Source organism: Falco punctatus (assembly GCF_963210335.1).
Source record: "Falco punctatus genome assembly, chromosome: 4".
NCBI lineage: Eukaryota > Metazoa > Chordata > Aves > Falconiformes > Falconidae > Falco > Falco punctatus.
The window spans coordinates 114,968,580-114,987,253 of NC_137583.1; positions in this window are offsets into that span (position 1 = coordinate 114,968,580).

Consider the following 18,674-nt stretch of genomic DNA (forward strand, 5'->3'; position numbering starts at 1 on the left):
TGAGTCTTAAGGTTAAAACTTAACCTGAAGTCTTAGGGTTAAGTCTTATGGTTAAATCTTAATGTTAAATCGTAATTTTAAGTCTTAGCGTTCAGTCTAAAGTTTAAATCACAAGTTGAAGTCTTAGGGTTAACTCTTTAGAGTTACGTCTTGGGGATAAGTCTTAGGGTTAAGTCTTAACGTTTCAGTCCTAAGGTTAACTCTTAGGGTTAAATCTGTAAGGTCAACACTTAAGGTGAACTCTTAGGGTTAAGTTTAGGGTTAAGCCTTAAGGTTACATCTTCAAGTTAAATATTAAGGTTAAGTCTTAGGGTTATTTCTTAAGTTTAAGTCTGAGGGTTATATCTGAGCGTTAATTATTAAGTTGAAGTCTTAGAGTTCATTCTCAGGGTTAAGTCTTCAAGTTACTTCTTAAGGTTGAGGCTTAGGGTTAAGTTTTAAGGTTAAGTCCGAATGTTACATCTTAAAGTTAAGTCTTAGGGTTAAATCTCAGTGTTAAGTCTCAAGGTTAGGTCTCAGGGTAGAAGTCGTAAGGTTGTGTCTTAATGTTCAGTCTTATTGTTAAGTCTTAAAAGTTATATTTTAGGGTTCAGTCTTAGGGTTAAATTTTAAGGTTAAGTCTTCGGGTTAAGTCTTAAGGTGAAGTCTTATGGCTTGAGTCTTAGGGTTAAGTCTAAAGTTTAATTCATAAGTTTAAGTCTTAGACTTAAGTCTTGGGGCTAAGTCTTAGGGTTAAGTCTTAAATCTTAGGTTTACGTCTCAGTGTTGAGTCTTAGGGATAAGTCTTTGAATTAAGTCTTCAAATTTTGTCTTAAGGTTTAACCTTAAGTTTACGTCATAGGGTTAAGTCTTAGGGTTAAGTATTGAGTGTAAATCTTAAGGTTACGCTTTAAGGTTAAGTCTTAATGGTACATCTTAAAGTTAAGTCTTAGCATTAAGACTTAGGGTTAAATCCCAGGGTTAAATTTCAAGGTAAAGTCTCAAGGTTAAGTCTCAGGGTTACGTGGTAAGGTTGTGTCTTAGGATTCAGTCTTAGGGTTAAGTTTTGAAGTTAAACTTGAGATTAAGTCTTAGGGTTAAGTCTCAGGATTATGTCTTAGGGATAAGTCTTAAGTTTAAACCTTAAGCTTAAGTCTTAGGGTTAAGCCTTAAGGTTAAGTGTCAGGGTTAATTCCTAAAGGTTAAGTCTTAAGTTTACATCTCATAGATTGAGCCTTAGGGTTAATTAAGTCTTAAGTTTACATCTCATAGATTGAGTCTTAGGGTTAAGTCTTCATCTTAAGTCTTAGGGTTAAGTCTTAGAGTACAATCTTGAGGATAAGTCTTATGGTTAAGTCTCAGGGTTAAGTCTTAATGTTAAGTCTTAAGGTTGAGCCTTAAGGTTAAGTCTTAGGGTTAAGCCTTAGAGTTATGCCTTGGGGATAAGTCTTAGGGCTAAGTCTCAGGATTAAGTATCAAGGTTAAAGCTCAAGGATAAGTCTCAGGGCTACGTTTTAAGGTTAAGTCTTCAGGTTAAATCTTAGGTTTAGGTCTCAGTTTTCAGTTTTAGGGATAAGTCTTATGGATAAATTTCACGACTAAGTCTCAGGGTTGAGTCTTAAGGTTAAAACTTAACCTGAAGTCTTAGGGTTAAGTCTTATGGTTAAATCTTAATGTTAAAACGTAATTTTAAGTCTTAGCGTTCAGTCTAAAGTTTAAATCACAAGTTGAAGTCTTAGGGTTAACTCTTTAGAGTTACGTCTTGGGGATAAGTCTTAGGGTTAAGTCTTAACGTTTCAGTCCTAAGGTTAACTCTTAGGGTTAAATCTGTAAGGTCAACACTTAAGGTGAACTCTTAGGGTTAAGTTTAGGGTTAAGCCTTAAGGTTACATCTTCAAGTTAAATATTAAGGTTAAGTCTTAGGGTTATTTCTTAAGTTTAAGTCTGAGGGTTATATCTGAGCGTTAATTATTAAGTTGAAGTCTTAGAGTTCATTCTCAGGGTTAAGTCTTCAAGTTACTTCTTAAGGTTGAGGCTTAGGGTTAAGTTTTAAGGTTAAGTCCGAATGTTACATCTTAAAGTTAAGTCTTAGGGTTAAATCTCAGTGTTAAGTCTCAAGGTTAGGTCTCAGGGTAGAAGTCGTAAGGTTGTGTCTTAATGTTCAGTCTTATTGTTAAGTCTTAAAAGTTATATTTTAGGGTTCAGTCTTAGGGTTAAGTCTAAAGTTTAATTCATAAGTTTAAGTCTTAGACTTAAGTCTTGGGGTTAAGTCTTAGGGTTAAGTCTTAAATCTTAGGTTTAAGTCTCAGTGTTGAGTCTTAGGGATAAGTCTTTGAATTAAGTCTTCAAGTTTTGTCTTAAGGTTTAACCTTAAGTTTACGTCATAGGGTTAAGTCTTAGGGTTAAGTATTGAGTGTAAATCTTAAGGTTACGCTTTAAGGTTAAGTCTTAATGGTACATCTTAAAGTTAAGTCTTAGCATTAAGACTTAGGGTTAAATCCCAGGGTTAAATTTCAAGGTAAAGTCTCAAGGTTAAGTCTCAGGGTTACGTGGTAAGGTTGTGTCTTAGGATTCAGTCTTAGGGTTAAGTTTTGAAGTTAAACTTGAGGTTAAGTCTTAGGGTTAAGTCTCAGGCTTATGTCTTAGGGATAAGTCTTAAGTTTAAACCTTAAGCTTAAGTCTTAGGGTTAAGCCTTAAGGTTAAGTGTCAGGGTTAATTCCTAAAGGTTAAGTCTTAAGTTTACATCTCATAGATTGAGCCTTAGGGTTAATTAAGTCTTAAGTTTACATCTCATAGATTGAGTCTTAGGGTTAAGTCTTCATCTTAAGTCTTAGGGTTAAGTCTTAGAGTACAATCTTGAGGATAAGTCTCAGGGTTAAGTCTTAATGTTAAGTCTTAAGGTTGAGCCTTAAGGTTAAGTCTTAGGGTTAAGCCTTAGAGTTATGCCTTGGGGATAAGTCTTAGGGCTAAGTCTCAGGATTAAGTATCAAGGTTAAAGCTCAAGGATAAGTCTCAGGGCTACGTTTTAGGGTTAAGTCTTCAGGTTAAATCTTAGGTTTAGGTCTCAGTTTTCAGTTTTAGGGATAAGTCTTATGGATAAATTTCACGACTAAGTCTCAGGGTTGAGTCTTAAGGTTAAAACTTAACCTGAAGTCTTAGGGTTAAGTCTTATGGTTAAATCTTAATGTTAAATCGTAATTTTAAGTCTTAGCGTTCAGTCTAAAGTTTAAATCACAAGTTGAAGTCTTAGGGTTAACTCTTTAGAGTTACGTCTTGGGGATAAGTCTTAGGGTTAAGTCTTAACGTTTCAGTCCTAAGGTTAACTCTTAGGGTTAAATCTGTAAGGTCAACACTTAAGGTGAACTCTTAGGGTTAAGTTTAGGGTTAAGCCTTAAGGTTACATCTTCAAGTTAAATATTAAGGTTAAGTCTTAGGGTTATTTCTTAAGTTTAAGTCTGAGGGTTATATCTGAGCGTTAATTATTAAGTTGAAGTCTTAGAGTTCATTCTCAGGGTTAAGTCTTCAAGTTACTTCTTAAGGTTGAGGCTTAGGGTTAAGTTTTAAGGTTAAGTCCGAATGTTACATCTTAAAGTTAAGTCTTAGGGTTAAATCTCAGTGTTAAGTCTCAAGGTTAGGTCTCAGGGTAGAAGTTGTAAGGTTGTGTCTTAATGTTCAGTCTTATTGTTAAGTCTTAAAAGTTATATTTTAGGGTTCAGTCTTAGGGTTAAGTCTAAAGTTTAATTCATAAGTTTAAGTCTTAGACTTAAGTCTTGGGGTTAAGTCTTAGGGTTAAGTCTTAAATCTTAGGTTTAAGTCTCAGTGTTGAGTCTTAGGGATAAGTCTTTGAATTAAGTCTTCAAGTTTTGTCTTAAGGTTTAACCTTAAGTTTACGTCATAGGGTTAAGTCTTAGGGTTAAGTATTGAGTGTAAATCTTAAGGTTACGCTTTAAGGTTAAGTCTTAATGGTACATCTTAAAGTTAAGTCTTAGCATTAAGACTTAGGGTTAAATCCCAGGGTTAAATTTCAAGGTAAAGTCTCAAGGTTAAGTCTCAGGGTTACGTGGTAAGGTTGTGTCTTAGGATTCAGTCTTAGGGTTAAGTTTTGAAGTTAAACTTGAGGTTAAGTCTTAGGGTTAAGTCTCAGGCTTATGTCTTAGGGATAAGTCTTAAGTTTAAACCTTAAGCTTAAGTCTTAGGGTTAAGCCTTAAGGTTAAGTGTCAGGGTTAATTCCTAAAGGTTAAGTCTTAAGTTTACATCTCATAGATTGAGCCTTAGGGTTAATTAAGTCTTAAGTTTACATCTCATAGATTGAGTCTTAGGGTTAAGTCTTCATCTTAAGTCTTAGGGTTAAGTCTTAGAGTACAATCTTGAGGATAAGTCTTATGGTTAAGTCTCAGGGTTAAGTCTTAATGTTAAGTCTTAAGGTTGAGCCTTAAGGTTAAGTCTTAGGGTTAAGCCTTAGAGTTATGCCTTGGGGATAAGTCTTAGGGCTAAGTCTCAGGATTAAGTATCAAGGTTAAAGCTCAAGGATAAGTCTCAGGGCTACGTTTTAGGGTTAAGTCTTCAGGTTAAATCTTAGGTTTAGGTCTCAGTTTTCAGTTTTAGGGATAAGTCTTATGGATAAATTTCACGACTAAGTCTCAGGGTTGAGTCTTAAGGTTAAAACTTAACCTGAAGTCTTAGGGTTAAGTCTTATGGTTAAATCTTAATGTTAAAACGTAATTTTAAGTCTTAGCGTTCAGTCTAAAGTTTAAATCACAAGTTGAAATCTTAGGGTTAACTCTTTAGAGTTACGTCTTGGGGATAAGTCTTAGGGTTAAGTCTTAACGTTTCAGTCCTAAGGTTAACTCTTAGGGTTAAATCTGTAAGGTCAACACTTAAGGTGAACTCTTAGGGTTAAGTTTAGGGTTAAGCCTTAAGGTTACATCTTCAAGTTAAATATTAAGGTTAAGTCTTAGGGTTATTTCTTAAGTTTAAGTCTGAGGGTTATATCTGAGCGTTAATTATTAAGTTGAAGTCTTAGAGTTCATTCTCAGGGTTAAGTCTTCAAGTTACTTCTTAAGGTTGAGACTTAGGGTTAAGTTTTAAGGTTAAGTCCGAATGTTACATCTTAAAGTTAAGTCTTAGGGTTAAATCTCAGTGTTAAGTCTCAAGGTTAGGTCTCAGGGTAGAAGTCGTAAGGTTGTGTCTTAATGTTCAGTCTTATTGTTAAGTCTTAAAAGTTATATTTTAGGGTTCAGTCTTAGGGTTAAATTTTAAGGTTAAGTCTTCGGGTTAAGTCTTAAGGTGAAGTCTTATGGCTTGAGTCTTAGGGTTAAGTCTAAAGTTTAATTCATAAGTTTAAGTCTTAGACTTAAGTCTTCGGGCTAAGTCTTAGGGTTAAGTCTTAAATCTTAGGTTTACGTCTCAGTGTTGAGTCTTAGGGATAAGTCTTTGAATTAAGTCTTCAAGTTTTGTCTTAAGGTTTAACCTTAAGTTTACGTCATAGGGTTAAGTCTTAGGGTTAAGTATTGAGTGTAAATCTTAAGGTTACGCTTTAAGGTTAAGTCTTAATGGTACATCTTAAAGTTAAGTCTTAGCATTAAGACTTAGGGTTAAATCCCAGGGTTAAATTTCAAGGTAAAGTCTCAAGGTTAAGTCTCAGGGTTACGTGGTAAGGTTGTGTCTTAGGATTCAGTCTTAGGGTTAAGTTTTGAAGTTAAACTTGAGGTTAAGTCTTAGGGTTAAGTCTCAGGCTTATGTCTTAGGGATAAGTCTTAAGTTTAAACCTTAAGCTTAAGTCTTAGGGTTAAGCCTTAAGGTTAAGTGTCAGGGTTAATTCCTAAAGGTTAAGTCTTAAGTTTACATCTCATAGATTGAGCCTTAGGGTTAATTAAGTCTTAAGTTTACATCTCATAGATTGAGTCTTAGGGTTAAGTCTTCATCTTACGTCTTAGGGTTAAGTCTTAGAGTACAATCTTGAGGATAAGTCTTATGGTTAAGTCTCAGGGTTAAGTCTTAATGTTAAGTCTTAAGGTTGAGCCTTAAGGTTAAGTCTTAGGGTTAAGCCTTAGAGTTATGCCTTGGGGATAAGTCTTAGGGCTAAGTCTCAGGATTAAGTATCAAGGTTAAAGCTCAAGGATAAGTCTCAGGGCTACGTTTTAGGGTTAAGTCTTCAGGTTAAATCTTAGGTTTAGGTCTCAGTTTTCAGTTTTAGGGATAAGTCTTATGGATAAATTTCACGACTAAGTCTCAGGGTTGAGTCTTAAGGTTAAAACTTAACCTGAAGTCTTAGGGTTAAGTCTTATGGTTAAATCTTAATGTTAAATCGTAATTTTAAGTCTTAGCGTTCAGTCTAAAGTTTAAATCACAAGTTGAAGTCTTAGGGTTAACTCTTTAGAGTTACGTCTTGGGGATAAGTCTTAGGGTTAAGTCTTAACGTTTCAGTCCTAAGGTTAACTCTTAGGGTTAAATCTGTAAGGTCAACACTTAAGGTTAACTCTTAGGGTTAAGTTTAGGGTTAAGCCTTAAGGTTACATCTTCAAGTTAAATATTAAGGTTAAGTCTTAGGGTTATTTCTTAAGTTTAAGTCTGAGGGTTATATCTGAGCGTTAATTATTAAGTTGAAGTCTTAGAGTTCATTCTCAGGGTTAAGTCTTCAAGTTACTTCTTAAGGTTGAGACTTAGGGTTAAGTTTTAAGGTTAAGTCCGAATGTTACATCTTAAAGTTAAGTCTTAGGGTTAAATCTCAGTGTTAAGTCTCAAGGTTAGGTCTCAGGGTAGAAGTCGTAAGGTTGTGTCTTAATGTTCAGTCTTATTGTTAAGTCTTAAAAGTTATATTTTAGGGTTCAGTCTTAGGGTTAAATTTTAAGGTTAAGTCTTCGGGTTAAGTCTTAAGGTGAAGTCTTATGGCTTGAGTCTTAGGGTTAAGTCTAAAGTTTAATTCATAAGTTTAAGTCTTAGACTTAAGTCTTGGGGCTAAGTCTTAGGGTTAAGTCTTAAATCTTAGGTTTAAGTCTCAGTGTTGAGTCTTAGGGATAAGTCTTTGAATTAAGTCTTCAAGTTTTGTCTTAAGGTTTAACCTTAAGTTTACGTCATAGGGTTAAGTCTTAGGGTTAAGTATTGAGTGTAAATCTTAAGGTTACGCTTTAAGGTTAAGTCTTAATGGTACATCTTAAAGTTAAGTCTTAGCATTAAGACTTAGGGTTAAATCCCAGGGTAAAATTTCAAGGTAAAGTCTCAAGGTTAAGTCTCAGGGTTACGTGGTAAGGTTGTGTCTTAGGATTCAGTCTTAGGGTTAAGTTTTGAAGTTAAACTTGAGATTAAGTCTTAGGGTTAAGTCTCAGGCTTATGTCTTAGGGATAAGTCTTAAGTTTAAACCTTAAGCTTAAGTCTTAGGGTTAAGCCTTAAGGTTAAGTGTCAGGGTTAATTCCTAAAGGTTAAGTCTTAAGTTTACATCTCATAGATTGAGCCTTAGGGTTAATTAAGTCTTAAGTTTACATCTCATAGATTGAGTCTTAGGGTTAAGTCTTCATCTTAAGTCTTAGGGTTAAGTCTTAGAGTACAATCTTGAGGATAAGTCTTATGGTTAAGTCTCAGGGTTAAGTCTTAATGTTAAGTCTTAAGGTTGAGCCTTAAGGTTAAGTCTTAGGGTTAAGCCTTAGAGTTATGCCTTGGGGATAAGTCTTAGGGCTAAGTCTCAGGATTAAGTATCAAGGTTAAAGCTCAAGGATAAGTCTCAGGGCTACGTTTTAGGGTTAAGTCTTCAGGTTAAATCTTAGGTTTAGGTCTCAGTTTTCAGTTTTAGGGATAAGTCTTATGGATAAATTTCACGACTAAGTCTCAGGGTTGAGACTTAAGGTTAAAACTTAACCTGAAGTCTTAGGGTTAAGTCTTATGGTTAAATCTTAATGTTAAATCGTAATTTTAAGTCTTAGCGTTCAGTCTAAAGTTTAAATCACAAGTTGAAGTCTTAGGGTTAACTCTTTAGAGTTACGTCTTGGGGATAAGTCTTAGGGTTAAGTCTTAACGTTTCAGTCCTAAGGTTAACTCTTAGGGTTAAATCTGTAAGGTCAACACTTAAGGTTAACTCTTAGGGTTAAGTTTAGGGTTAAGCCTTAAGGTTACATCTTCAAGTTAAATATTAAGTTTAAGTCTTAGGGTTATTTCTTAAGTTTAAGTCTGAGGGTTATATCTGAGCGTTAATTATTAAGTTGAAGTCTTAGAGTTCATTCTCAGGGTTAAGTCTTCAAGTTACTTCTTAAGGTTGAGACTTAGGGTTAAGTTTTAAGGTTAAGTCCGAATGTTACATCTTAAAGTTAAGTCTTAGGGTTAAATCTCAGTGTTAAGTCTCAAGGTTAGGTCTCAGGGTAGAAGTCGTAAGGTTGTGTCTTAATGTTCAGTCTTATTGTTAAGTCTTAAAAGTTATATTTTAGGGTTCAGTCTTAGGGTTAAGTCTAAAGTTTAATTCATAAGTTTAAGTCTTAGACTTAAGTCTTGGGGTTAAGTCTTAGGGTTAAGTCTTAAATCTTAGGTTTAAGTCTCAGTGTTGAGTCTTAGGGATAAGTCTTTGAATTAAGTCTTCAAGTTTTGTCTTAAGGTTTAACCTTAAGTTTACGTCATAGGGTTAAGTCTTAGGGTTAAGTATTGAGTGTAAATCTTAAGGTTACGCTTTAAGGTTAAGTCTTAATGGTACATCTTAAAGTTAAGTCTTAGCATTAAGACTTAGGGTTAAATCCCAGGGTTAAATTTCAAGGTAAAGTCTCAAGGTTAAGTCTCAGGGTTACGTGGTAAGGTTGTGTCTTAGGATTCAGTCTTAGGGTTAAGTTTTGAAGTTAAACTTGAGGTTAAGTCTTAGGGTTAAGTCTCAGGATTATGTCTTAGGGATAAGTCTTAAGTTTAAACCTTAAGCTTAAGTCTTAGGGTTAAGCCTTAAGGTTAAGTGTCAGGGTTAATTCCTAAAGGTTAAGTCTTAAGTTTACATCTCATAGATTGAGCCTTAGGGTTAATTAAGTCTTAAGTTTACATCTCATAGATTGAGTCTTAGGGTTAAGTCTTCATCTTAAGTCTTAGGGTTAAGTCTTAGAGTACAATCTTGAGGATAAGTCTTATGGTTAAGTCTCAGGGTTAAGTCTTAATGTTAAGTCTTAAGGTTGAGCCTTAAGGTTAAGTCTTAGGGTTAAGCCTTAGAGTTATGCCTTGGGGATAAGTCTTAGGGCTAAGTCTCAGGATTAAGTATCAAGGTTAAAGCTCAAGGATAAGTCTCAGGGCTACGTTTTAGGGTTAAGTCTTCAGGTTAAATCTTAGGTTTAGGTCTCAGTTTTCAGTTTTAGGGATAAGTCTTATGGATAAATTTCACGACTAAGTCTCAGGGTTGAGTCTTAAGGTTAAAACTTAACCTGAAGTCTTAGGGTTAAGTCTTATGGTTAAATCTTAATGTTAAAACGTAATTTTAAGTCTTAGCGTTCAGTCTAAAGTTTAAATCACAAGTTGAAGTCTTAGGGTTAACTCTTTAGAGTTACGTCTTGGGGATAAGTCTTAGGGTTAAGTCTTAACGTTTCAGTCCTAAGGTTAACTCTTAGGGTTAAATCTGTAAGGTCAACACTTAAGGTGAACTCTTAGGGTTAAGTTTAGGGTTAAGCCTTAAGGTTACATCTTCAAGTTAAATATTAAGGTTAAGTCTTAGGGTTATTTCTTAAGTTTAAGTCTGAGGGTTATATCTGAGCGTTAATTATTAAGTTGAAGTCTTAGAGTTCATTCTCAGGGTTAAGTCTTCCAGTTACTTCTTAAGGTTGAGGCTTAGGGTTAAGTTTTAAGGTTAAGTCCGAATGTTACATCTTAAAGTTAAGTCTTAGGGTTAAATCTCAGTGTTAAGTCTCAAGGTTAGGTCTCAGGGTAGAAGTCGTAAGGTTGTGTCTTAATGTTCAGTCTTATTGTTAAGTCTTAAAAGTTATATTTTAGGGTTCAGTCTTAGGGTTAAATTTTAAGGTTAAGTCTTCGGGTTAAGTCTTAAGGTGAAGTCTTATGGCTTGAGTCTTAGGGTTAAGTCTAAAGTTTAATTCATAAGTTTAAGTCTTAGACTTAAGTCTTGGGGCTAAGTCTTAGGGTTAAGTCTTAAATCTTAGGTTTACGTCTCAGTGTTGAGTCTTAGGGATAAGTCTTTGAATTAAGTCTTCAAGTTTTGTCTTAAGGTTTAACCTTAAGTTTACGTCATAGGGTTAAGTCTTAGGGTTAAGTATTGAGTGTAAATCTTAAGGTTACGCTTTAAGGTTAAGTCTTAATGGTACATCTTAAAGTTAAGTCTTAGCATTAAGACTTAGGGTTAAATCCCAGGGTTAAATTTCAAGGTAAAGTCTCAAGGTTAAGTCTCAGGGTTACGTGGTAAGGTTGTGTCTTAGGATTCAGTCTTAGGGTTAAGTTTTGAAGTTAAACTTGAGGTTAAGTCTTAGGGTTAAGTCTCAGGCTTATGTCTTAGGGATAAGTCTTAAGTTTAAACCTTAAGCTTAAGTCTTAGGGTTAAGCCTTAAGGTTAAGTGTCAGGGTTAATTCCTAAAGGTTAAGTCTTAAGTTTACATCTCATAGATTGAGCCTTAGGGTTAATTAAGTCTTAAGTTTACATCTCATAGATTGAGTCTTAGGGTTAAGTCTTCATCTTAAGTCTTAGGGTTAAGTCTTAGAGTACAATCTTGAGGATAAGTCTTATGGTTAAGTCTCAGGGTTAAGTCTTAATGTTAAGTCTTAAGGTTGAGCCTTAAGGTTAAGTCTTAGGGTTAAGCCTTAGAGTTATGCCTTGGGGATAAGTCTTAGGGCTAAGTCTCAGGATTAAGTATCAAGGTTAAAGCTCAAGGATAAGTCTCAGGGCTACGTTTTAGGGTTAAGTCTTCAGGTTAAATCTTAGGTTTAGGTCTCAGTTTTCAGTTTTAGGGATAAGTCTTATGGATAAATTTCACGACTAAGTCTCAGGGTTGAGTCTTAAGGTTAAAACTTAACCTGAAGTCTTAGGGTTAAGTCTTATGGTTAAATCTTAATGTTAAAACGTAATTTTAAGTCTTAGCGTTCAGTCTAAAGTTTAAATCACAAGTTGAAGTCTTAGGGTTAACTCTTTAGAGTTACGTCTTGGGGATAAGTCTTAGGGTTAAGTCTTAACGTTTCAGTCCTAAGGTTAACTCTTAGGGTTAAATCTGTAAGGTCAACACTTAAGGTGAACTCTTAGGGTTAAGTTTAGGGTTAAGCCTTAAGGTTACATCTTCAAGTTAAATATTAAGGTTAAGTCTTAGGGTTATTTCTTAAGTTTAAGTCTGAGGGTTATATCTGAGCGTTAATTATTAAGTTGAAGTCTTAGAGTTCATTCTCAGGGTTAAGTCTTCAAGTTACTTCTTAAGGTTGAGGCTTAGGGTTAAGTTTTAAGGTTAAGTCCGAATGTTACATCTTAAAGTTAAGTCTTAGGGTTAAATCTCAGTGTTAAGTCTCAAGGTTAGGTCTCAGGGTAGAAGTCGTAAGGTTGTGTCTTAATGTTCAGTCTTATTGTTAAGTCTTAAAAGTTATATTTTAGGGTTCAGTCTTAGGGTTAAATTTTAAGGTTAAGTCTTAAGGTGAAGTCTTATGGCTTGAGTCTTAGGGTTAAGTCTAAAGTTTAATTCATAACTTGAAGTCTTAGACTTAAGTCTTGGGGCTAAGTCTTAGGGTTAAGTCTTAAATCTTAGGTTTAAGTCTCAGTGTTGAGTCTTAGGGATAAGTCTTTGAATTAAGTCTTCAAGTTTTGTCTTAAGGTTTAACCTTAAGTTTACATCATAGGGTTAAGTCTTAGGGTTAAGTATTGAGTGTAAATCTTAAGGTTACGCTTTAAGGTTAATCTTAATGGTACATCTTAAAGTTAAGTCTTAGCATTAAGACTTAGGGTTAAATCCCAGGGTAAAATTTCAAGGTAAAGTCTCAAGGTTAAGTCTCAGGGTTACGTGGTAAGGTTGTGTCTTAGGATTCAGTCTTAGGGTTAAGTTTTGAAGTTAAACTTGAGGTTAAGTCTTAGGGTTAAGTCTTAGGGTTAAGTCTCAGGATTATGTCTTAGGGATAAGTCTTAAGTTTAAACCTTAAGCTTAAGTCTTAGGGTTAAGCCTTAAGGTTAAGTGTCAGGGTTAATTCCTAAAGGTTAAGTCTTAAGTTTACATCTCATAGATTGAGCCTTAGGGTTAATTAAGTCTTAAGTTTACATCTCATAGATTGAGTCTTAGGGTTAAGTCTTCATCTTAAGTCTTAGGGTTAAGTCTTAGAGTACAATCTTGAGGATAAGTCTTATGGTTAAGTCTCAGGGTTAAGTCTTAATGTTAAGTCTTAAGGTTGAGCCTTAAGGTTAAGTCTTAGGGTTAAGCCTTAGAGTTATGCCTTGGGGATAAGTCTTAGGGCTAAGTCTCAGGATTAAGTATCAAGGTTAAAGCTCAAGGATAAGTCTCAGGGCTACGTTTTAGGGTTAAGTCTTCAGGTTAAATCTTAGGTTTAGGTCTCAGTTTTCAGTTTTAGGGATAAGTCTTATGGATAAATTTCACGACTAAGTCTCAGGGTTGAGTCTTAAGGTTAAAACTTAACCTGAAGTCTTAGGGTTAAGTCATATGGTTAAATCTTAATGTTAAATCGTAATTTTAAGTCTTAGCGTTCAGTCTAAAGTTTAAATCACAAGTTGAAGTCTTAGGGTTAACTCTTTAGAGTTACGTCTTGGGGATAAGTCTTAGGGTTAAGTCTTAACGTTTCAGTCCTAAGGTTAACTCTTAGGGTTAAATCTGTAAGGTCAACACTTAAGGTGAACTCTTAGGGTTAAGTTTAGGGTTAAGCCTTAAGGTTACATCTTCAAGTTAAATATTAAGGTTAAGTCTTAGGGTTATTTCTTAAGTTTAAGTCTGAGGGTTATATCTGAGCGTTAATTATTAAGTTGAAGTCTTAGAGTTCATTCTCAGGGTTAAGTCTTCAAGTTACTTCTTAAGGTTGAGGCTTAGGGTTAAGTTTTAAGGTTAAGTCCGAATGTTACATCTTAAAGTTAAGTCTTAGGGTTAAATCTCAGTGTTAAGTCTCAAGGTTAGGTCTCAGGGTAGAAGTCGTAAGGTTGTGTCTTAATGTTCAGTCTTATTGTTAAGTCTTAAAAGTTATATTTTAGGGTTCAGTCTTAGGGTTAAATTTTAAGGTTAAGTCTTAAGGTGAAGTCTTATGGCTTGAGTCTTAGGGTTAAGTCTAAAGTTTAATTCATAACTTGAAGTCTTAGACTTAAGTCTTGGGGCTAAGTCTTAGGGTTAAGTCTTAAATCTTAGGTTTAAGTCTCAGTGTTGAGTCTTAGGGATAAGTCTTTGAATTAAGTCTTCAAGTTTTGTCTTAAGGTTTAACCTTAAGTTTAAATCATAGGGTTAAGTCTTAGGGTTAAGTATTGAGTGTAAATCTTAAGGTTACGCTTTAAGGTTAAGTCTTAATGGTACATCTTCAAGTTAAGTCTTAGCATTAAGACTTAGGGTTAAATCCCAGGGTTAAATTTCAAGGTAAAGTCTCAAGGTTAAGTCTCAGGGTTACGTGGTAAGGTTGTGTCTTAGGATTCAGTCTTAGGGTTAAGTTTTGAAGTTAAACTTGAGGTTAAGTCTTAGGGTTAAGTCTCAGGCTTATGTCTTAGGGATAAGTCTTAAGTTTAAACCTTAAGCTTAAGTCTTAGGGTTAAGCCTTAAGGTTAAGTGTCAGGGTTAATTCCTAAAGGTTAAGTCTTAAGTTTACATCTCATAGATTGAGCCTTAGGGTTAATTAAGTCTTAAGTTTACATCTCATAGATTGAGTCTTAGGGTTAAGTCTTCATCTTAAGTCTTAGGGTTAAGTCTTAGAGTACAATCTTGAGGATAAGTCTTATGGTTAAGTCTCAGGGTTAAGTCTTAATGTTAAGTCTTAAGGTTGAGCCTTAAGTTTAAGTCTTAGGGTTAAGCCTTAGAGTTATGCCTTGGGGATAAGTCTTAGGGCTAAGTCTCAGGATTAAGTATCAAGGTTAAAGCTCAAGGATAAGTCTCAGGGCTACGTTTTAGGGTTAAGTCTTCAGGTTAAATCTTAGGTTTAGGTCTCAGTTTTCAGTTTTAGGGATAAGTCTTATGGATAAATTTCACGACTAAGTCTCAGGGTTGAGTCTTAAGGTTAAAACTTAACCTGAAGTCTTAGGGTTAAGTCTTATGGTTAAATCTTAATGTTAAATCGTAATTTTAAGTCTTAGCGTTCAGTCTAAAGTTTAAATCACAAGTTGAAGTCTTAGGGTTAACTCTTTAGAGTTACGTCTTGGGGATAAGTCTTAGGGTTAAGTCTTAACGTTTCAGTCCTAAGGTTAACTCTTAGGGTTAAATCTGTAAGGTCAACACTTAAGGTTAACTCTTAGGGTTAAGTTTAGGGTTAAGCCTTAAGGTTACATCTTCAAGTTAAATATTAAGTTTAAGTCTTAGGGTTATTTCTTAAGTTTAAGTCTGAGGGTTATATCTGAGCGTTAATTATTAAGTTGAAGTCTTAGAGTTCATTCTCAGGGTTAAGTCTTCAAGTTACTTCTTAAGGTTGAGACTTAGGGTTAAGTTTTAAGGTTAAGTCCGAATGTTACATCTTAAAGTTAAGTCTTAGGGTTAAATCTCAGTGTTAAGTCTCAAGGTTAGGTCTCAGGGTAGAAGTCGTAAGGTTGTGTCTTAATGTTCAGTCTTATTGTTAAGTCTTAAAAGTTATATTTTAGGGTTCAGTCTTAGGGTTAAGTCTAAAGTTTAATTCATAAGTTTAAGTCTTAGACTTAAGTCTTGGGGTTAAGTCTTAGGGTTAAGTCTTAAATCTTAGGTTTAAGTCTCAGTGTTGAGTCTTAGGGATAAGTCTTTGAATTAAGTCTTCAAGTTTTGTCTTAAGGTTTAACCTTAAGTTTACGTCATAGGGTTAAGTCTTAGGGTTAAGTATTGAGTGTAAATCTTAAGGTTACGCTTTAAGGTTAAGTCTTAATGGTACATCTTAAAGTTAAGTCTTAGCATTAAGACTTAGGGTTAAATCCCAGGGTAAAATTTCAAGGTAAAGTCTCAAGGTTAAGTCTCAGGGTTACGTGGTAAGGTTGTGTCTTAGGATTCAGTCTTAGGGTTAAGTTTTGAAGTTAAACTTGAGGTTAAGTCTTAGGGTTAAGTCTCAGGCTTATGTCTTAGGGATAAGTCTTAAGTTTAAACCTTAAGCTTAAGTCTTAGGGTTAAGCCTTAAGGTTAAGTGTCAGGGTTAATTCCTAAAGGTTAAGTCTTAAGTTTACATCTCATAGATTGAGCCTTAGGGTTAATTAAGTCTTAAGTTTACATCTCATAGATTGAGTCTTAGGGTTAAGTCTTCATCTTAAGTCTTAGGGTTAAGTCTTAGAGTACAATCTTGAGGATAAGTCTTATGGTTAAGTCTCAGGGTTAAGTCTTAATGTTAAGTCTTAAGGTTGAGCCTTAAGGTTAAGTCTTAGGGTTAAGCCTTAGAGTTATGCCTTGGGGATAAGTCTTAGGGCTAAGTCTCAGGATTAAGTATCAAGGTTAAAGCTCAAGGATAAGTCTCAGGGCTACGTTTTAGGGTTAAGTCTTCAGGTTAAATCTTAGGTTTAGGTCTCAGTTTTCAGTTTTAGGGATAAGTCTTATGGATAAATTTCACGACTAAGTCTCAGGGTTGAGTCTTAAGGTTAAAACTTAACCTGAAGTCTTAGGGTTAAGTCTTATGGTTAAATCTTAATGTTAAAACGTAATTTTAAGTCTTAGCGTTCAGTCTAAAGTTTAAATCACAAGTTGAAGTCTTAGGGTTAACTCTTTAGAGTTACGTCTTGGGGATAAGTCTTAGGGTTAAGTCTTAACGTTTCAGTCCTAAGGTTAACTCTTAGGGTTAAATCTGTAAGGTCAACACTTAAGGTGAACTCTTAGGGTTAAGTTTAGGGTTAAGCCTTAAGGTTACATCTTCAAGTTAAATATTAAGGTTAAGTCTTAGGGTTATTTCTTAAGTTTAAGTCTGAGGGTTATATCTGAGCGTTAATTATTAAGTTGAAGTCTTAGAGTTCATTCTCAGGGTTAAGTCTTCAAGTTACTTCTTAAGGTTGAGACTTAGGGTTAAGTTTTAAGGTTAAGTCCGAATGTTACATCTTAAAGTTAAGTCTTAGGGTTAAATCTCAGTGTTAAGTCTCAAGGTTAGGTCTCAGGGTAGAAGTCGTAAGGTTGTGTCTTAATGTTCAGTCTTATTGTTAAGTCTTAAAAGTTATATTTTAGGGTTCAGTCTTAGGGTTAAATTTTAAGGTTAAGTCTTCGGGTTAAGTCTTAAGGTGAAGTCTTATGGCTTGAGTCTTAGGGTTAAGTCTAAAGTTTAATTCATAAGTTTAAGTCTTAGACTTAAGTCTTGGGGCTAAGTCTTAGGGTTAAGTCTTAAATCTTAGGTTTAAGTCTCAGTGTTGAGTCTTAGGGATAAGTCTTTGAATTAAGTCTTCAAGTTTTGTCTCAAGGTTTAACCTTAAGTTTACGTCATAGGGTTAAGTCTTAGGGTTAAGTATTGAGTGTAAATCTTAAGGTTACGCTTTAAGGTTAATCTTAATGGTACATCTTAAAGTTAAGTCTTAGCATTAAGACTTAGGGTTAAATCCCAGGGTAAAATTTCAAGGTAAAGTCTCAAGGTTAAGTCTCAGGGTTACGTGGTAAGGTTGTGTCTTAGGATTCAGTCTTAGGGTTAAGTTTTGAAGTTAAACTTGAGGTTAAGTCTTAGGGTTAAGTCTCAGGCTTATGTCTTAGGGATAAGTCTTAAGTTTAAACCTTAAGCTTAAGTCTTAGGGTTAAGCCTTAAGGTTAAGTGTCAGGGTTAATTCCTAAAGGTTAAGTCTTAAGTTTACATCTCATAGATTGAGCCTTAGGGTTAATTAAGTCTTAAGTTTACATCTCATAGATTGAGTCTTAGGGTTAAGTCTTCATCTTAAGTCTTAGGGTTAAGTCTTAGAGTACAATCTTGAGGATAAGTCTCAGGGTTAAGTCTTAAGGTTGAGCCTTAAGGTTAAGTCTTAGGGTTAAGCCTTAGAGTTATGCCTTGGGGCTAAGTCTTAGGGCTAAGTCTCAGGATTAAGTATCAAGGTTAAAGCTCAAGGATAAGTCTCAGGGCTACGTTTTAGGGTTAAGTCTTCAGGTTAAATCTTAGGTTTAGGTCTCAGTTTTCAGTTTTAGGGATAAGTCTTATGGATAAATTTCACGACTAAGTCTCAGGGTTGAGTCTTAAGGTTAAAACTTAACCTGAAGTCTTAGGGTTAAGTCTTATGGTTAAATCTTAATGTTAAATCGTAATTTTAAGTCTTAGCGTTCAGTCTAAAGTTTAAATCACAAGTTGAAGTCTTAGGGTTAACTCTTTAGAGTTACGTCTTGGGGATAAGTCTTAGGGTTAAGTCTTAACGTTTCAGTCCTAAGGTTAACTCTTAGGGTTAAATCTGTAAGGTCAACACTTAAGGTTAACTCTTAGGGTTAAGTTTAGGGTTAAGTCTTAAGGTTACATCTTCAAGTTAAATATTAAGGTTAAGTCTTAGGGTTATTTCTTAAGTTTAAGTCTGAGGGTTATATCTGAGCGTTAATTATTAAGTTGAAGTCTTAGAGTTCATTCTCAGGGTTAAGTCTTCAAGTTACTTCTTAAGGTTGAGGCTTAGGGTTAAGTTTTAAGGTTAAGTCCGAATGTTACATCTTAAAGTTAAGTCTTAGGGTTAAATCTCAGTGTTAAGTCTCAAGGTTAGGTCTCAGGGTAGAAGTCGTAAGGTTGTGTCTTAATGTTCAGTCTTATTGTTAAGTCTTAAAAGTTATATTTTAGGGTTCAGTCTTAGGGTTAAGTCTAAAGTTTAATTCATAAGTTTAAGTCTTAGACTTAAGTCTTGGGGTTAAGTCTTAGGGTTAAGTCTTAAATCTTAGGTTTAAGTCTCAGTGTTGAGTCTTAGGGATAAGTCTTTGAATTAAGTCTTCAAGTTTTGTCTTAAGGTTTAACCTTAAGTTTACGTCATAGGGTTAAGTCTTAGGGTTAAGTATTGAGTGTAAATCTTAAGGTTACGCTTTAAGGTTAAGTCTTAATGGTACATCTTAAAGTTAAGTCTTAGCATTAAGACTTAGGGTTAAATCCCAGGGTAAAATTTCAAGGTAAAGTCTCAAGGTTAAGTCTCAGGGTTACGTGGTAAGGTTGTGTCTTAGGATTCAGTCTTAGGGTTAAGTTTTGAAGTTAAACTTGAGGTTAAGTCTTAGGGTTAAGTCTCAGGCTTATGTCTTAGGGATAAGTCTTAAGTTTAAACCTTAAGCTTAAGTCTTAGGGTTAAGCCTTAAGGTTAAGTGTCAGGGTTAATTCCTAAAGGTTAAGTCTTAAGTTTACATCTCATAGATTGAGCCTTAGGGTTAATTAAGTCTTAAGTTTACATCTCATAGATTGAGTCTTAGGGTTAAGTCTTCATCTTAAGTCTTAGGGTTAAGTCTTAGAGTACAATCTTGAGGATAAGTCTTATGGTTAAGTCTCAGGGTTAAGTCTTAATGTTAAGTCTTAAGGTTGAGCCTTAAGGTTAAGTCTTAGGGTTAAGCCTTAGAGTTATGCCTTGGGGATAAGTCTTAGGGCTAAGTCTCAGGATTAAGTATCAAGGTTAAAGCTCAAGGATAAGTCTCAGGGCTACGTTTTAGGGTTAAGTCTTCAGGTTAAATCTTAGGTTTAGGTCTCAGTTTTCAGTTTTAGGGATAAGT